Below are 19,420 nucleotides of genomic sequence, written 5' to 3' on the forward strand. Positions count from 1 at the left end.
AAACCTGTTTCCGCCTATTTAGGCACCATCAGTGAAGTCTAACTGGATTCCTGTGGGATGATGAGCTCAGGATCTACTGCCTGCATCGATTCCTCAGGGCCAAGACAACACTATAAATACAAATAAAAATAAGAGACTTGTCGTCCAATCGGTCACATACAGAAAACATGTATTGTGATGTCGTTTCTCAGTGTGTTTGATGTATTGCCAAATCATGGACTTGCCAAGAATGGTGTGTTCGCCACTTCCCTAAGGACCATGAAATCTTCTCTAGAGCGGTGGGTCTTAACCTTTTGAATACTGTGGACTCTTCATTGTTGGAACCCCAACTGTATTGTTATTGGAATCGGGGAACACGCACTGAGTAGTTCAAATCTTCTCTAGAGCGGTGGGTCTTTACCTTTTGAATACTGTGGACTTTCTCTTCATTGCTGGAACCCCAACTGATTCATTATTGGAATCGGGGAACACGCACTGAGTTTTCACTAGGAAATGTGGACCCCAGCCTAAGGACTTTTGATGGGTCCACTCCAAAACAAGCATTTGCAATGCAACTGGTCTCGTGTTTGCTCGGGTTAGAGTTAGTAGCGTTGTAAACTCCGAACCAGACTTTTCTTGCCACATACACTAATAATGAAAAGTAAAACAGTTTCACATAAGCGATCTGATGGTCGCAATGAGTGTGAAGGAGACAAAAAAGGAAACCGAAGTTAGCTTGCAGTGAAACCTATCGGCAAATGTGCAACTATCCATGTTACCGGCAAAGTGCAATTATTCATTTAACAGGTTCGATGCCATGCAAAACGCTCGACTTCTGCCCAGCGAGATCGCGCTGCGCAGCAAATCAAAAGATAAAGTAGTACAGGAACCAGCTAAAAATACAGAGCCTTGTATGTTTTCAGTAGTTTACCGGTGCGTTCGAGGAGGGCTAAACACCTGAAAAAGCTTGACGTATGCATACCTTTTACAAATGGAAATAATCGATTTTTAAAAGGCAAGCCCAGAAAATAATGAAAGGGAGGGGCGTGGTTAGAAGCCCGCAGAGAGATTACAACTTGGTCCAGAGCGCTTGCCCCTAAACACAAACATTAATCAAATACACAAATTATGAAATATATTTCACAAATATTAAAACCATTTAATCCGTAGGAAAGAACGTTTCTAAATTCAATTGAGGCCACTCATCACCCATACTATATTCTGTTTGCACTTGCACTGTTCCCATGAATGAATCCGATACTAATTTATTTTTCAGCCCCCAGTTTCTAATGTCTTCACGTTTACAGAGCGTTTTAAAATACTCAATTTATACACTTAATAGCATTCACAGACCCCCTGAGAAGGCTTTGCAGATCCCTAGGCTGGTTCCTGGACACGAGTTAAGAACCACTGCTCTGGACAACAGAGCTGGTCTGTATATTAAGTGTTAAGGAGGAGGAGGATGTATGTGGTCTGTGAGCGGGGCACAAGCTTCTAGTCATTTACATTCCAAGCCCTTGGCCATGGTGTGGCTATGCTGCCCGAGGTGGCACATTGTCTTTAAAGGTTCCATTTGCATTAAGAGATGGTTTCCTAATAATCTGTTTTCGATATTCGTTATAACATGGGAAAGCATTACTCTTCACGAAGGCACATGCTGCCCACACTTTATACTTTTTGGCTTTCTTCAATGGACCATTCTAGAGTTGATGGACATTGCAGTTCTTAACGTCTGCCCCAGCTCCTTCTGTTGGCTGGCATATTTTACTGCTCACAGCCCACAAATGGGGAAAGACAAACTCTGAAGTCCATCCCCCCCAAACGTCATGCCAAGCTGAACAGGACTAAGCGGAACCTATATATTCCCCCCCCCACACATCACCCCCCCCCTTTACAGGATGAACGAGCGTCTTGATAGTATTAATAGTAATGGGTCCCTTAAATTTACTAGAATTGCCAACTGTACTGAAACCACCACTGGTTTCGGCCACAAATTATTTTAAATCCGTGTACGTGGAGTTGTTTCATTCATTGGAATAAACATCAGTAAGTGGTAAAACAAAGTACACAGTCCTGCTGCTAGTAATATAAGCCCCAGTGCTTTTGTCACCCACGATGGGAGGACTTTATTCAGATGGAGGGCTGCCTATCTCACAGTGGTGTCATAAGTCTTTTATTTCTACTAATTATTATTGTATTTTCCTTCCTGTGCCATTTTTAGGTTGAGCATAGCAGCGTGCAAGCGCTGCTTTTCAGACGTGTTGGTATGTATCTGGGCTCTTAAAAACCCATCCCACGCCCATCAATGTAACTCGTTCATGGGCTTCAAAATGCTTTTCGTTTGTCCCTCCTTGGGGAGGTTTATTTACCGTTTGGACTACGCCTCTCTTACATGGCTGATTGCACTTTTGCTGATACGTTTGAGTGCGAGTGAACTTTTTCCTTTTGTGTCTCTCCTTCACGCTCATGCCGTGGCGCTTTAAATCGGCTCGCTTATGTGAAACGACAACACGTTTCATTTTCAATTTGTGGCAAGATAAGTCAGGTTAGCAGCTTGCAACGCTAACAGCTCTAACTCCAGCAAATGCGACACCCATTGCATTGCAAATGCTTGTGTAATTCTAGTGGAGCCACACCTGTACGTATTTGTCCCCTTTCCATAAATATATCTTTATTATTTACCCACACATATTTTTTTTTTGGTTTACCAGGTTATGTTGAGTTTTGGCGCAGTTGAGTCGTGATAAATATAAAACCGTGTTTTAGGCCTCTTGTTACACAACTCTCTCTCTAAATGCACACCAGGGATAGTTGAGAGCTGCTCGTGTCCGCGGAGAAGGCCTCTCGGCGCTGCTGGGGCCTATGCAAATCTCTGTTTGCGTGTCCAACAATAGCACCGCGGAGACTGCCAGGAGCCGGTGTGCTTTGACTGCAAACTGGGCCTGCACTGGAGGCGACAATCGAGACCGCGCATTTGGGAGCTCCACCTGCCCTTCATTTGCATGCAAATATGATTCTGTTGGCGAAACTGCCACTAAACTACTTTGCAATTAGTCTTCTCAGCGATCCCCACCAGGCTGCCCGTGGGTGGCGCCAAGTGTCTGGGTGGGGATTTTCTGACCTTGTGTGACCCTCTGCAGAAGGAGTGCCTACGCATGATAGAGGTTTCGGGGCTGCCCTGCGCACACTGATAAACCCCAACCGCAGGAGAGGGAAGTCGAACGATTGTCGGGCAACACCCATGTTTACAGAGTTCATTTGTTTAAAAAATTGTACAGTCTTTATTAGGACCCCAACGTCGACGCTGCAGAGGTGCTACGGTTGTAAATTACCAGGGAAATTCGTTTTTCACCTCATGCCTCTTCCTCCAACCCCACACTTCCTTTCCAACTTGCAGGTGCTATTACGTCCTTTCTCCCCCCTTGCCAGTGTTTTCTTTTCTTAATCTTTTCCAAACTTGCCTTTCCCCATGCCAGTGTTTTCCTATCTTTTTGTCCTTCCTTTCTCCCTGTCTGTTTTCCTACTTTTTTTGTTCTTCATTGTCTCTCTAATTTTTCTGCTTTTCTTTGATTACTCTGGGGCAAATTTTGAAGATGAAAAATGAGTCCTGGTCCCCTTAGATTAGCACCGGTGCCCACCACGTGCAGTCCCTGGCACAAATCAAGCACTGATTTAGTGCTGTAAATCTGGAACGCTGTGATCCTATGGAGAAATCTCACATACCTTTCTAACGTTGCGTTGGCGTGAACGTCAGGCTAGCATCATGGTGGCCTTACACGAGGTCAAGTGGACTTATGCGAACCTACCCCAAAGTATCTCATGCCCACGCTATGTATTCTTCATTCTTTGCTCCTCGGGTTGCAGCAGGCACCCTGTGCCACCTGGCCTTGTTCTTCAAAGACCAAGCCAGCTGGCACTTGAAAGACCTATGTTGTTGAGATGTTTACCTTGTGTACAGAACCAAGCAGGAGAAGCTTTCTCAGGAATGACATAGTTCCCTCGTTGCCACATCCGCAGTTAGGTGAAGCCCTTATGCTGGAATGAGACCTTTTAAGTCTTCTGATGGATTGGATACAACGGTTTCCAAGAGCTTTCTATTTGTTTTAAGTGAGGTAAAATAATTTGAGGTGGGGGTGCTGGGTTACACCAGAAAAAAATATTAATTTCGAAACATGACCCGAGACAAAACTGACTAAGGAGCAACTGACCTTTGCAGCTGAAATTGTGGCCAAGCATAGTTGAGTGAATACTATGTGTCATTAGAATAAATCCAAGTGATATAGAACCATTTTGCACAGAGAGCCATTGCCACAAGAAAACACAATGATTTAACATTATTAATTCATGCATGGCCAGGGCCACTAGCCATAATACATTTGGCAAGGGGCAAGGAAAATACACATATATATTTTATGAACAACTAAGCGTATCTCAGAGGAATGGTCAACCAACACACTCATGCCTCTGAAAACATTCAAAGATAATGAGTGATGTGTCCACTCATTAAGGCGCTTGTTGTGTTACAACTTTCCATAGGAACGCACTGGAATGAAGGTAATAATCATTAGGTCTAGCTTGACATAACTGATTTCCGCGTGACTTTTTTTTTGATTCTTTAAAGTATACATAGTGCGGTTTGTTCCCCGATTAGACTTCATTCTTCATGCAGTGTATCATTCCGCCATCTATTGAAGGAGGGCATTGCAATTTGAGGGGCTATTTTACATCTAAAAAGTACTTTGATCACTTGTTAAAATATTTAGCGTTTAGATGCATTTTCTATAGAAAACAATCTTTTTTTTTTTTTTTTTTTTTTTTTTTTTACTACAGCATTTTTTCCAATGCCTGACTCGGAGTTCAATGTGCAAAGCTGAGCAATTAGCCTTACCAATGCTTGTTTTTAATTTCACATCATTTTAAAATGCTGGCCATACCCAGCAGCTGTATTCGTGAAAAAAGCAATCATCTGTCCTTCGTTTACTTTGGTAGGCTGGTTCTTCCTGAACCATCCATGCTGCACTGCAACAGTTCACCACCATCACAAGCCTCATTCCCCTAACAGTTGACCCAGCTAAAGAGAAGATTAGACTGGGGGTGGGGCGCTCGGCCTGTGATGGCCTGTTGGGAGAGTTAAAAACGTTGTTTCAAGCATAGTATATTCTGAGGGCCTGATGCACTATTAGAACATTGGAATGTTGGTAGCTCCATTGAAAACAATGGAGTGCTGCGGGCTTTTACTGGCCGGTAAAAGCCCGCAGCGCCAACATTCCAATGTTCGCTTTGTTCACAGCAACAGGTGTGAACTAAGCCTCACGGAGCCCGAGGGGATTTTAATCCCCTCTGGCTCCGTGAATTTTTTTTTTTTTAATAGAACATTCTGCCCTGAGTGGCAGAATGTTCTAATAGCCTTAGAACCGGCCGTAGCAGGCTCTACCGGCTATTAAAGTCCCTCTCCCTTGTTAAATGCCCTCGCCTTCGGCTCGGGCATTTAACACGGGGAGAGGGCCTTTAATAGCAGGTAGAGCCCGCTATGGCGGGTTGTAAGGCTATATTGGATTTTGTTGCTGCAAAGCATGTGATTCACAAAATCACAATCCCGAGTCCTAAAGTGTCAACGCTTCATTGTGCAAGCGTCATTGCAACTTGCAAGGTTTCCTTAGTGACCCAGTACAAATTTTCACAAAGAGTGGTGTAAAATGGGCGTTCCCTCTTTATATCATTTCACAACATAATAAAGGTTTGCAAGTGCAACTTCAGTGACAAACCTGCGACCAGGGTCCAAAACACAAATTGGGATGTATCAACTGACAAAGTGAAAAGCTGTTCTTGGGGAACAGCTTCCACTTTTAAAAAAAGTGGGCTCTTACATCTGGGGAACACATGGTGGTCCAAGGAGCCTCTGCATGCCCAGTGTCCTTCACATTGCTCCCTTATTTTGTATAGTGGCAGCCCCACAACCTTCAGAGATCAGGGGCTGCATTAAAATTAGGCAGCCATTTTTGTGATACTGGATTCATTGGTGTAAGTTTGCTGTCCATCGTAGGTGACCATCGTTGCACTCCTTACGCTAGGATTTGAACATAGAATCTTGCCTCCACCATACAAAGGGAGCAGGAGACCATTTTTGGATTTCAACAGATCAGGACATTCATAGAGGCCCAGGAACTTAACCACATTCTGTGGGAAAAACAACCTAGTTTCGTCTAAGGCTTTGTGCATCTGCCTTAAATTTCACTCATTTCCCCGTGGTTCATACATTTATAAATGCATTTAATGCACCTTTCTTTTCATTGCACTTGTTGCCTGGCTAAAGTTATTGCTCTATGCAGGTCATATTATTGACCCACTCAGCAATTACATTTCTCAACCCTAGAAGGATGTAAACCTGAATTGGGTATAGGACAATACGAGTTAAAAGCCTTTTCCACTGTCTACAGAGACTTCTGTTCATCCAACAAATCGCAGCTTTCAGTGCTGGTAAGAAGTCCCAGACGGGTAATGACTGTTGCAGAGCACAGTGGTACTCTTTGGGCTACAAGTTTTAATTCTATCACGGTCACTCAGTAGATTACAGAGATCTAGGTGAAATCTGCAATGTTACAAGCTTTGATCCTAATAAGACAGTTTGGAGGGGTATGTACCAATTGTAAATACTTTGTAGGACAAAGCCACTCCGTCTCTGGATGCAGGGATGTAGTGAACGTGGTAAATTGCATCGGGATATGCCAATAACTGTGCGACATGATGAGATGTTACTAATACTTTGGCTAAATCCTCAGCCCAAACAGTCTGCCTTGTGTTTTACAGAAATACTTGTGTCTTCAAAGGTCTTCGACTTACTCCATGCATTTTATTTTGTTTCTGCTTGCCCATGTATTGTGTAGTAGCTTCTGTATGCCCTAACAGTTCTTTACCACTTACATGCCTTCAAGCACTCTTTAATGACCTTTGAGTGTGTCTGTTCCCACATGCAGTTGTGTAGGAAATCATTGTATCAGCCTTCATCTAGAGATAACTTAAAGTAGTCTCACGATTACCCATGGTGTATTCAAGCACTGTGGTTAATGGTCACATATCTATATGGCTCTACTGCACCCATACTCAATTCTCCACCAACACCTATTTTGCCATCCCTTATCTGTTCCTTGGTCGTAAGTCCCTGCGCTCAGTTTCTTCACGCTGTTCGAAATGAATTTGATAATTTGCTATCCCTTCCACAGCATGCTTTCATGTAATGCATCTTGAGTTGCTTTTGAGGCAATTGTCTTTTTGGTATGATTTCAAATCTCTTATACATTACTCCGTTTAAACTTCATGCCTGAACCGCGAAACTGTCTGCCTTCCACACCTGGATGGTCTCTATCCCTGATCATTTTTGAGTGATCTCTAAATTTAGTTACAGATTTAAAATTAAAAAATTGAAGTGATAACCTCATCTCAAAGTGAAAATGATTCATCATCTTGTGTCTAATGGTGTCTGCCTTGGATCCTCTCCACTGCTCTAAAGCCTTTTACAATGTTGACTGTCAGGTCTACTGGATAGACTGGAGGTGATGTCTATTGTCTTTGGCTTTAGTTTCCATTACATGTCATCCTTCTTAGAAGGCACAAATCAATATTTGACATCATCCCTGAACACTTGCATAAGGAGTACCATGTCTTGATAATGTTCGTCCTATATCGTGCCACTGGCCTACACTCTAAAAATTCATTGTTACCCAGCCTTGTGGCTTTATCAAACAACTATCGTGATACATACTTTTAGTGTATTCTATAGGTAAAAGTTCAGTGAAAACTAGAAAGACACTTTTTTTTTTTTAGGAAGCATTTGGAATGAGTCGGATGCCTGATATCACCAAAAATTGTCAGATTTTCTGTCCACTCTATTTAGAGCATATGACCATTTAAAATAAGTATGACTGGGCTTACGCCAAACTTTTAAAAAAAACGTAGGCCTCAATTAGGGGTGCTGCTTCTTCCAACACCCAGCAAATCAAAGTTTGTATAGGTGTCAGAATGCGAAGTATGTTGCAAAAATCTGACATTTGAATTATTTACAATTATTCAAAAATGTACAAATGTGTAAATAGACACACTAAATAATTGGAGATCTGGATTTTAGTACAGTAAGCAACCAAATTCAGTATTTTATGTCCTGTTTTGATTTTTAAAAAACTGGTTATTGGCATTACTGATCCCATGGAATAAATACCAAATCTTAGGGAATCAGTATTTATTGGATTGAAATAAATTGCCATACAGTTATAAACACTTATAATTCAGTTAATTGCCTTCCTCTTGATGTAATTCCAATTCCATTTGCTTTCTGTGTCCTCTTTTCCAGTCGGCCTCTGCTCAATTTCCAGAGAAACACAGCGTTCCAATGTTCTTCGCTATTTCCTTTGACCGAAATGTTTGTTCCTACCAGAAGGTAATTCTGATATGTTCCATGTTTACTTTACTGGACTTTTCACACTCACTGATATCAGAAAACCTTTAGAATCCAGCCTGTTGGGCACGTGTGTAGTCAAAGAGTATGTAATAATTTAAACTAGGATCATTTTTAATAGCCATTTTTAGGAGTGCACACATTTTAAAAAATTGTACAAACTCAGTTATTTGGTATTACACATAACAATTGTATGCAAAAGTATACCTCGCAGACAGAAGACCCGAGTTTCTGGTGGGAGACTTTTTCAAGCATAAAATGCCACGCCATCCTGGCACATCAGTTTTATCCTTCCTGTGAGATACTTTCTACTTGAACCAGTTTCGTGTCGTAGACAAATTATGCACAAAGGTGTAACAGCTGAAAATAAAAATTAAGTGAAATATGCGAAATCGTATATTCTGGAATTACACACCCTTTTTCGTAGCAACATTTCACCTGGGCCTAATTTTAAAGCCTTTTCATGCTTACTAGACAGTACGCTAAGCAAGAGGCTTAGTTATATTGCTTTGCTTCCAATAAAGACGACTCACGTTTTTCAATATGCCACTTTTGAGCAACATTTCAAATACAAAGTTTGGCTTATGGTCTGCAGGAATATTCTTTTTGTGAACCGATCTCTGCTGTTGATAGGTCTACAATATGTTTGTTACTCGTGAGCATTGTTTTCCAAAACTTTTCTGTTGTAATTTAGAACACTGTACATGTGCAGTAGATTAGCCAATGACTTAACTTCACTGATATAGGGGTCATTTTGAGGCTCCAAAAGAAGGGGAGCCTGGTGAAACGTCTTATTTGACTTTCTTTACATGACTCCTAGTTGGGTGTTAGACCTTAAAGGTATCCTATAAGGAGTGATAGCATAACCTTCAAAACCTACAGCTATATTTGGTTCTTCAACCCAGTTTGGTGTATCCTGCTTTTACAAGGCCTCTTGTTGTATCGAGATCCCCCTACCTTCTCTGTTAGCTTGTAGTATTAAGACACTATGTCCTGCTAATATTCCCTCACTGATTATTCCCGTTTTTGGCTTGGCTACTGCAAATGTCTTCTAAGTCCTATTGGCACGGAAACAAATGTTTTCTGCCTTCTGACCTAAAATGTAAGCTAAAATTAACTCGACTCATTTTCAAGACCAGACCCCCAAGGCCATCAGGCACTTCACTAAGTACTTGGCCTCGAAACTGACCACCTGGGGTGTATGTACAGTGGAGCGACAGGAGCCCCAACATCACCAGATTGAAGATAAAAAGGTGAAATAAAAAACAAAACAAAATCAGGCATTTTCCACCTACACCCCAAGGATCTGGTAAATCATTGCCGACGACATTAGAACTTCTACAGCCTTCCAACAGTTCAGAAAACCAAAACTGGAAATACATCTCTCAAAGTAATATCACCCCACCACCTCCATACACTAATGACCTGTTGCCTGCCTCCTTGTAATCGTGTTCTTGGGTTTTGTTTAATTGCTCAGAGCTTCGTTCCTCCACAGATTCATGCTATAGAAGTACTACTGCATACGTACATATGTAAATATACATTGTATCACACGCCAGCAACTATGTGTCAAATGTAAAACATTGTATTTTAGCTTTAGTTTATTGTGATTTTTTTTTTTTTTTTGCTCGAATGTATTGTACTATGTACTCTGGAATGTGTGAGCCTTCTCTCGCATTCACTCTTGTTTCTGCCTGACAGGCAGAGCTGGTACATTTTTCTGGTTGATGTGTTAATCCTGAAAAGTCTATTCTCTTTCCCCCTTGTTTTGTAAAAACAAAGACCACTATCCGTTATGAAAACTTGATCATTTCTATTAAATGACAGGCATTGTTGATCTTTGACTCCATGCCCAATTCAACAAAATATTTGACATCTTGTCCTGAATGTTATGTACATACACATTTGCGCCTTCTAAAGCCATCTAACTGCAAAACACAGCAGAACATGCATGGAGAAGGCCAACAGAAGACTTTCCCACGGTTGAACAAGTGATATTCCGCCCTTTATAATTACCACACCCATCAGGGAAAAACACAGAAGTAAAAATAGAACTGGAAGCTGCGAACTTGCACCATGGCTGCATTCTGGAATTTTTCATACTTGCAGCTATTTCCTTCTGCCCCGAAACCTAGCTGTGGGGCGTTCAACTAGGAGTAGAATACGGGAGGTGCGCCTATTTAAAGGAATGTTACTAGGTATAGGTGAGTTTTGAGCCATGTGTCTTTGTAGTTCTCTTTCACCAACAAATACTTGGACTCCTGTATGCTCTTTCTAGAACTTCTGCCAGACATGCCAAGGTATTAATTACAGTACTTCTTAAAGTGCATCCTCACTTAAAACAAAGGCAACTCCTACCTTCACAAAAAACAGCTATTTTTCACTTAACTCCCCATACTTAAATACATGCTTTTATTACTCACATAGTAACTCATTGTATTGGTCAGTGCATTATTTGTTATATGGTACAGGGTATAGCATGGGACTCTCAAATGTAAAGTGTGACCAAAGGGGTGGAGCCAGCCATCATGCCCTGAGGACGCGAGCGACAGAGCTCCCCGTCTCTTGCGATCTCCCCAACCTCGCATGGCAACCACTGCTGTGGGCTGTGAATCCCAGCTGTGGGCTGCTGAGACGTCCTGGCTGTAAAACTCAATCCTCAAAATGGCGGCTTTGTCCACGGTGGCAGCGCTGTTTTTGGCCGCATAGTGACTCCTTGCAGGTAGGAGGTTTCCCCCTGCTTCTTTGGACACTTGGGACTGGTGGACCTTGAAGCCCCCTAGGACACCTTCCTGCAATCTACAGTGGCCCACACCAGGACACAGACATGCTGCCCCACCCAGGTTCTCTAGGCCGTTCTCTGGGCCACAGGCTGCAACGAAGTGTGTTGTGGGGCTGGTGCACTGTGCTATTTCTGCTGGGTGAGGCCTGTGGCCTAGCTGCCCCTCACCTCACCGCCCCAAGAACCCCAGAGTTCCTTGGACGCTAGCCCCCTCCCCATGTGCCATAGGTGGAGAGCTGAACTGGGACCGATGAAGCCCTATGCTGTTCTCTTGGAGTAGGGCCAGCGCATGTTGCGTAGTATATAGTGGAGGAATCTGCAAGTGTCTGGAGACACACTTTGCCTGCCGCTGTTGCTCCACTTGGAGGTGTGTGAATGGTATGCCCTCTCTTTGGGCATCAGCCTCACTTGATTGATTCTTGGTTCTCCTGCCCTCTTTTTCGATAACTTAGAATTTTGTTGATTTGTTCCCCTTTTTTTGCTGCCAGAGGAATTGGTGACTCTTCCTCTGTGCCTCTGCTTGTTGTGCTCTCTGGGGGCCTGTGCCCTGGTGCCAACATGTGGCACACCCAACGCTCCAAAGACTATGCAGCTGCAAGCACTTCCCAGCAGGGGATCAAGAAGGGTGCTGGTGGCGGAGACAAGGCATATATAGATGATTAGTTTGATAAACTTAAGGCCACATTTGACGCTTTTGCGGAACGCTTAGTGGGCAAAATTGGTGTAGTTATGCAAGCATGATTCTGAGTGTCTGTTCCAAGTGGGGCCTCCTAGTGTTTCTTTTTGTTCTTGGTTTGTTACTCATAGCTACACAATTTAGGTTACTTACATGGAATGTGCAGACCCTCTCTTCTCCCTCTAAGTGTTATAATGTGTTGTCCTATGTTCAAACGTCGAGGAGTCCATGTTCATTTTTTCAGGAGACCTCGTGTTGAGGATTTAAGTCTGGATCGTTCACATCCACCCCTGCGTGGTGCTTCTGTGGGAAGGCTGGCAGCAGTTGCCCGCTTGCGGTCTGGGCAGTGGGATCTAGTTGATTGTTGGCAGGTCACCTAAAAGATCATGTGTACTTCTACCGTTCTGGACTACATGATCTTGAGGTTCACCTTGACAGCCTTTATACATGTAGGGCGCTTTGTGTCCGAGTGGTGGGACTGGAACACCCGGCCAAAACGTATTGTGACTACACTCCCGTGCTGGGCACATTCCAATGGTCCTCCTCTAGGCCTAGTGTGCCTACCTGCTGCTTCGATGCAGCTCTTTTGGATGATCACGCCTTACCGGTTTTACTGAAGGACTGCATTTTTTGGTGCTGGGCTGATAACGCTGGTTTGGCCTCATCAGTGAGGATGGAGTGTGAGGCTAAACTAGGGGTTGCACTCAGCTCCTTTCTGATTTCAGCGGCAGGAGGAGGTATTGGATGGTCTTCTGGGTGGGCTGGAGAGAACCCCGGATGGTAAGGGACGTCTGCTGGAGAAGCTAGGGCACATGCAGAGCAGGATAAGTCGGGCAGGATGTTGACTTAGCTGTTGCAGGATGTCGGGGGCAACCCCTCTATACTTAGTTACATGATCCTTCAGGGTGTGATGTCATCACGCAGGAGGAGATTAATGAGGTGTTTCTGAAGCACTCTTGGGAGCTATACTCCTCAGAAGGTGGCGAAGTTGAGAGGGAAATGTTGGGCTATATTGCGGAAGCTTCTCCAGTGTCCTTTGAGCCGGCAGTGGTGGCTCAACTGGGTGTGGATATTACCAAGCAGGAGGTACAGGGAACAGTTCAGGAGATGGTGAGGGGTAAGGTGCCTGGGCTTGATGGGTTTTCAATAGAATATTACACAGCTTTATTGTACGATCTTGTTCCTAGACTGGTGGTGCTTTTCAGTGACTCGCAGCAGTGTGGTCAGCTCTCGCCCTCACTGCGAGAAGTAGCCATTTTACCACTCCTTAAAAAAGATAAGGACCCCCTTTTTCTTTACTCTTATCGCCTCCTCTCTATGGTTAATGGAGATTACAAAATTTTAAGTAAAATTCTGGCGACTCGATTAGTTCCCCATATGTGCTCCTTAGTTCACCTGGATCAAATAGCCATCATCCCCACACGCAGCACTATGCCTTTAATCCGGCCTTAGACCGCCGGGAGCACCTCCCACCAGAGATTCTGGTGATCTTGTTCAACATTAGAAAGGCATTTGACTCGCTCTGCTGGGACATCCTGTATGCTACGATGCTTAGTGTGGGGTTGGTTGTGCCCTTCATCAAATGGATAATGTTTCTTTATTCTGGTCCCATGGCCAGGGTCCATATTGGTCCCTAGGTATCAGAGGCCTTTGTGGTGGAGTGCGGAGTACTCCGCATGGTTGCCCCTGTCACCTATATTATTAGCATTGGCTATGGAGCCCTTTGCCTGCACGGTTCGCGAGGATTACACTTTTGGGATCTAAGCATTGCCTCTAACTGTATTTTCCTCTTTGTGTATGCCAATGTCATGTTGTATCTTAGGGGGAGAGTTGTCGACCTCCTAGCGGTGGTGGCGGCGTTGTGGGACTACAGGGCTCACTCAGGATTTGAGGTCCATTGGGCCAAGTCATGTGTTTATCCCTTGAGGGAGGATTCTCCTGACCATGGTCCCATCCCTATGGCACCAGTGTTAAAATGGGAGCGAGATACGGTTTGGTACTTTGGAGTGGCTGTTTACCACTCCCAGGGTCTGTTGTGTGAGGGAAATTTTGGGCATGTGATGACTGGGCTGTGTTGCTCTGTTGGCTTCTGGACTACATTACCTCTTTCGGTCAGTGGCCACATGGCCATTTCCAAAATGGGTATATTGCAGCAAATTCTTTACTTGTTTGCAGCACTCTCGATTGAGCTGCCCTCACAATTGTTTTGGGAGCTCGATAGTTTGCTTCTCTCGCTTTACTGGGGCACTTTGTGTTGCCGTGTGGCCCTCTGAAAATTGAGGTTGCCCATGGCCATACTGTACCCGACTTGGACTTGTAATACCTGGCAGTGCAGCTCCAGTGGGTGGCATGTTGGCGGGCTTTTTTCTGGGGTGGCGTGGGAACTGCTGAGTGTGGCTCTCCTTCTAGGGATTGCCTGTTGGTTTTCCTTCTGAACCCAACTCCTGATTCCAGAATGCAGAACTTGTATATCCTGGTTAAGACTGCGTGCTATGCTTGGGCTTGTGCCTTACGGCGGGTTCGTGCGCTGACCCCGTACTTAGTGAGCTCCCTCTTTTGGTAAACCAGCAGTGAGGTTGCCTGGTAGATTGGTCAGGTCTCTGAGTGGTCGGCGGCAGGGAAAGATGTCCTGGGAGAGATCTTGTGGGGGAGAATTGTGTCCTTTTTCAGACCTATAGTAGTCCTCTGCTATACCGGTGGGCCATTTAATTCTCCGTGGTGCTTTGGCGCACAAGATATTAGAGTGGTGGGGGTACTGGTTTTGTGAAGCCTCCGGAACATGATTACCAGAGTCATCTTTTCCTTATTACGAGTCGAATGAATGCGGCCACATTAATTTATAATGCTTTGTTGGAGGTGGCACGTCCAGCTCTTGCGGCTCTCCAATCACATTGGGAGGCAGAACCAGGGTCGCCTCTCACTGATTCCTTATGGAGGAGGATCCTGGAAACTATTTCTAAAGTATCTGGAAATTCCTGCTTCAAACTCATCCAGTTCTTTTATCCTGCATCTGACCTATTTGACTCTCTGTCATATACATGCTATGTTCCCTACTGCGGCCTCAGGGTGTCCGCAGTGCAACATTGAGTACTCCGATTTCTTCCATATGGTCTGGTCTTGCCCTTTTTTTACTACCCTTTGCGACAGTGGTCGTCCAGGTGGTTCGCGGGACCATGGACATAGAATTTCCTCTAAGTTCCTCTTTATGCTTGCTAGGCCTCCATGAACGGGCGGCAGCTAGAAGTTACTGATAGGTTTTTGGTCCTTGCCTGCAGGCATTTGCCTATGTGTCGGAAGTCTGTCCACGGTCCTGATGTTTACTGCTGGTGGTTACAGTTGACAAAGTGGGCGGACTGTGAAAGGGAGGTGAATTGCAGGGAGGAGGCTCTGGGGTGGGTGGGTTAAAAAGTTCCAGTCTTGCCTGCATGGGATGCTATCTTGTTAGCTGGTTTGTGAATGGATCGCGGGGTCCACGTGCTTGTTAATGGTTCTCCTTCTGGTGGATCCGCAATGCCTTGGAAGATGGAGCACAGAGCCTGGCCCTGGCTGAACCTCCTTAATGGCCTTTTCCTCTCTTTCATTACTTTTCTTCTCCCCCATTACTTTTCTTCTCCCCCATGTTCTGAATGGGGAAAGCAGTGGGTCTTGCATGTGTGGTGCATCGGGAGGGCGATTTTGCTTATGTACTTTTCTGATTTGTACTTTTTATTCACGTAGGCTTCCTTGCCTTTGTCTTTTAACTGTGATGCTGCTCTTCGTCTGCTGGGCTTGATGAGGTTAACATCGCTACTATCTGCACCTGTGTTATGTTATCTGTTTACTGCTGTTTTGTCTCGGTGTCAAGCCTGCTGGCTGATTTTTATTGGTTTGTTGTGAAAACATATGTTTAAAAAAAAAAAAAAGTGAGACCAAAGGGATGACCTTGAAGTGGAGGCAACCTTATCTGCATAGACACCTATCTCTGTACTTCCTCATATAGGAACGTTTTTAGACTCAGAGCTGAGCTGTCTAGGTTCATCTGCTATAAACCACTTCAATAAAAAGCTAAATCTGGACAGCAAGAATTTAAAGGGGCATACATGCTTGTGAGTAGGAAATCTTTAATTGTTTGTGTGACGACTGCAAACCTGATACATGCAAATGTACTCAGATATAGTATCCAAAGGAGTGTGCTATTTATATATTTCAATACCAATATGAAGCCCAAGACATCTTTTCTGGGGCAGACAGCCACCCAGGTTGGTTCTACCAACTCTAAATGAGGTGGGCTAGCAGAGTTTAGCGGGGCTGTATCCCACTAACTGATGGCAGTGCTCATGCTCCGCCAAACTATGAAGTAGACCTTGCCTTTTGTTATAGGTTTCGAAATTTAGCTAATGTAGTTACATCTAAAACCCAAATTTTCTAGAACAAAGGATATAGAACTACTCTGGTCTTGGTCAAAAACCTTCTCAGCATCGACTTATATGTTATGTTATATTGATTGATAAAGCGCATGGCTACCCGTAGGCCTCCCAGCGGTGATATCGAGACAACCTAGACCACCATGAGAGTTATGCTTTGAACAACCATGTTTTGAGAGCCTTCCGGAAGGCTAGTTCATTGCTGGTAAGACGAATGCCGAGACATGACGAAAGCCGAGAATATGACAGCAAATGGAAAATGTTTGTGAGTTGTAGTACTCGCAAGATTCACCAATCCAATGTCATCAGGTGCTCATTTCTATTTAATAAAATGTTGCTCATCAGCGTTGGAAGTCTTGAATCTTGCCACTGGGCTAGTATTTTAGAATACTTCTTTTAGCATCTCAGTTTAATAAGCTTATTGCCGTACGTGATGTTCATTCTTTTATTTTATTTTTTCATTTACTGAGCTCTTCCTTGGTGTACCTGTGCTGGTGTTTTGTGTCTGCCAACGTCTATGGAGCATTTGAGACAGTAGATCATGGCTTTTCTGTTGAATAGACAGAAAATGTTAGTTAGTGCCTTAAGCTCGGTTCTGGAATAGGCGGGCTTTTCATAGACACTCTACTCTGTTTGCATCTCTGGGCACCCTCCTGCCATAGGACTGCCATACAATCTCCTGTCTCTCAAACACATCCAGCTTTCACCTTTTCCCATCCCATGAATTTTACTCTTTGTTGGTTTCAACTTTTTACACTCAGGAAGATGATTTTAAGGCTAGACAAACGCATGGACCCTACAAACTGCGACCTGTCCTTAACAATTAAAATAATTCAGACATAACTGTAACAGTTATTTGTAACAGCCACAAAGTGCTTGTCTTACGTACAATTCCCAAAATTTCACAGTACACATTTTTGAGGCTTTTTTTGCTTTCCAAGACCCATTTTGTGCACAAATAGTCTCCAGCGGGTGCTTAGCAAGGCAATTGTATCTGGAGTGTGCCCTAGCTGGAAAACGTCTTGTGATATATTGGCAATCCCCATTTCTAGTCATTCAGTTAATTTCAATGAACTTTGTAAATTTTTAATGGAAGGTCATAAAATATTGTGAGAACAAATTATGCGATTTTGCTCTTCAGTTATAATCCTGAACCATGGCTTTGGTTGTATGAAGTCTATGGTTCGTTATTTTCTGAAGAAGGTAGGAACTGCTTCCAACTATGCGCCTTTACGTTCTCCCTCTTTCCGCTCTTTTACAACAGGGCTACAGGAACTGCTCTACGCTAAAGCCAGCTCATCTTTTGCAGCAGCTTTGGTTTTGGCAGATCTGTCCTTCAACTGAGTCAGCATTAGCAATTCCTACATGTAGCAACTAGTTCATTTGCTTACAGGCAACATGACATTACCCCTTTTGAAACGCCATGCATTCCTCGTCAGTGACGAAGAGTACAATTTAATGATCTTTGTATTATCCATCTTTTCACATTTACAACTTTGAGTCGTCCATCAAGAATTATGCCCCTCTCCCCTCACCTTTAAAACTCTTTGAATTATCCATCCAGAATATTACAGGTAGTGTTTTGCAGTTCACACATTTAAAGCTCTTTGAGTTATCCATCCAGAATTTTGCAGGCTGTGGGACCCTAAGTTCTCTGTGATACTCTCCCTTGTACTATCCTTTCCTGATGATGTATTTTTTGTGGGCTCTTGTTTTCATAAGGTGGATGCTGGAGGTCAACTTTTCTCATTCTTGTGGACATTTATGAAAATGATCAAAAACCCTGTTATTGAACCTTGCTGCAATATCTCTGGTGGTTATGATGCCTGTAACGGGTGTGTCCCTGAATATCAAACCACCCTATTGATGGAATAGAATATCAAGGACAGAATACTGAAAATAAAATTTGAACGGGTACGTCTAGATTTTCTATACCTAACTCCACATTATATGCCTTTGTGGTACATATATCTTCAAGGTACATAGTTGTGGAGTTAGGAGTTAGATCTATACTTAACCTATAGGCACTTACATTTCGACATTCTGTCCCACAATATTCAGTCCTCAATATTCTTCTACCACGATAGTTATTGGTGTTAATATTCCGTAGTACAACCCTGCAATGCCATGTTTGTACTTAAAAAAAACTCGTATATATAAAACACATACATATACACACCAAAACTAAGATGTAGCAGAGTGCAAACGGAAAAGGCCAGGACAAGATGTTTCCGGAACTTGACAGTTACTCATGGTTCCTTTCGGTATTCCAGCACCAACTGGAAATGAACCAAGATCTGTGAGCTTAGGCAAGCAGTGGCTGTACTGCAGAAACTTTCCTTGTTGAACCAATGTCCCTCCACCTTCTTTTGGGCGCACACAAAAATTAGGTAGAAATAATCTCTGGGAGAAAGTGAAATTAAGTGATGGAAGATGTTTTGGTAAATATTTGGCTGCGTTGAAGTTGAGAATCCTTTTGCTTCCATCAATCCTGAGACTATCATGTTCTGTATGTGTAGAGAGTCTCTCCAGACTGGTCCACCTATCACTCAGTGTGTGGTAGGACATCTTAACTTACACCAAGAAATGCAGCAGTTTATACTTCTGTGTCTACCTCTTCTGACTTTTAAATGCCCACTGCATACGTTCACACACATGTAAATGCAAGAGCTCCCCTCCTTAAACGAGTTTACCTACATACCCCAATCTCACATACACATAAGGCCTTCTACTCAGAATTTAGCTCCGCTACTCACACAAGCCCACCCTTCCACAAATTTGCTTGTTATGCACACCAAGAGCCTCCAGCTACGCGCACAAGAGTGTCTACTCACACTTGCTCCATGGGACCTATCCAACTGGATGTTCGGTCAGTTGGCTAAAACATATGACAAAGGCTGCCCAGAAAAATAACTGGGCACCACAGGGCCATGCCAAGTGGTTCTTATGTACTTCCTCATGGTCTAGGACTTTGAACTACTAGGCGGGTCAAAGAGAGGATTGGGAAAGTGTATTTTGAGACCACTTATGGACTCCCTATCTAATCTTGTTAGGTAAAATTAGATTTACTGTGTGCTATAAAATGATCAGAATGGCAGAGTAAATCTATAAAGCGTATGTGAGCACAAGGA

At 43.5% G+C, this 19,420-nt stretch overlaps 1 long non-coding RNA gene across 1 annotated transcript in view; it reads left to right on the forward strand.

Annotated features, from left to right (window-relative positions):
• Positions 1-8,328: 8,328 nt before the first annotated feature.
• Positions 8,329-19,420, forward strand: part of LOC138267753 (uncharacterized) — a 188,150-nt gene continuing 177,058 nt past the window's right edge. The window contains exon 1 of the long non-coding RNA XR_011199861.1: positions 8,329-8,410. This is a non-coding gene — a long non-coding RNA (uncharacterized lncRNA). The remainder of the gene's footprint in view (positions 8,411-19,420) is intronic.

The sequence above is a fragment of the Pleurodeles waltl genome, chromosome 12 (assembly GCF_031143425.1).
Source record: "Pleurodeles waltl isolate 20211129_DDA chromosome 12, aPleWal1.hap1.20221129, whole genome shotgun sequence".
Taxonomy (NCBI): domain Eukaryota; kingdom Metazoa; phylum Chordata; class Amphibia; order Caudata; family Salamandridae; genus Pleurodeles; species Pleurodeles waltl.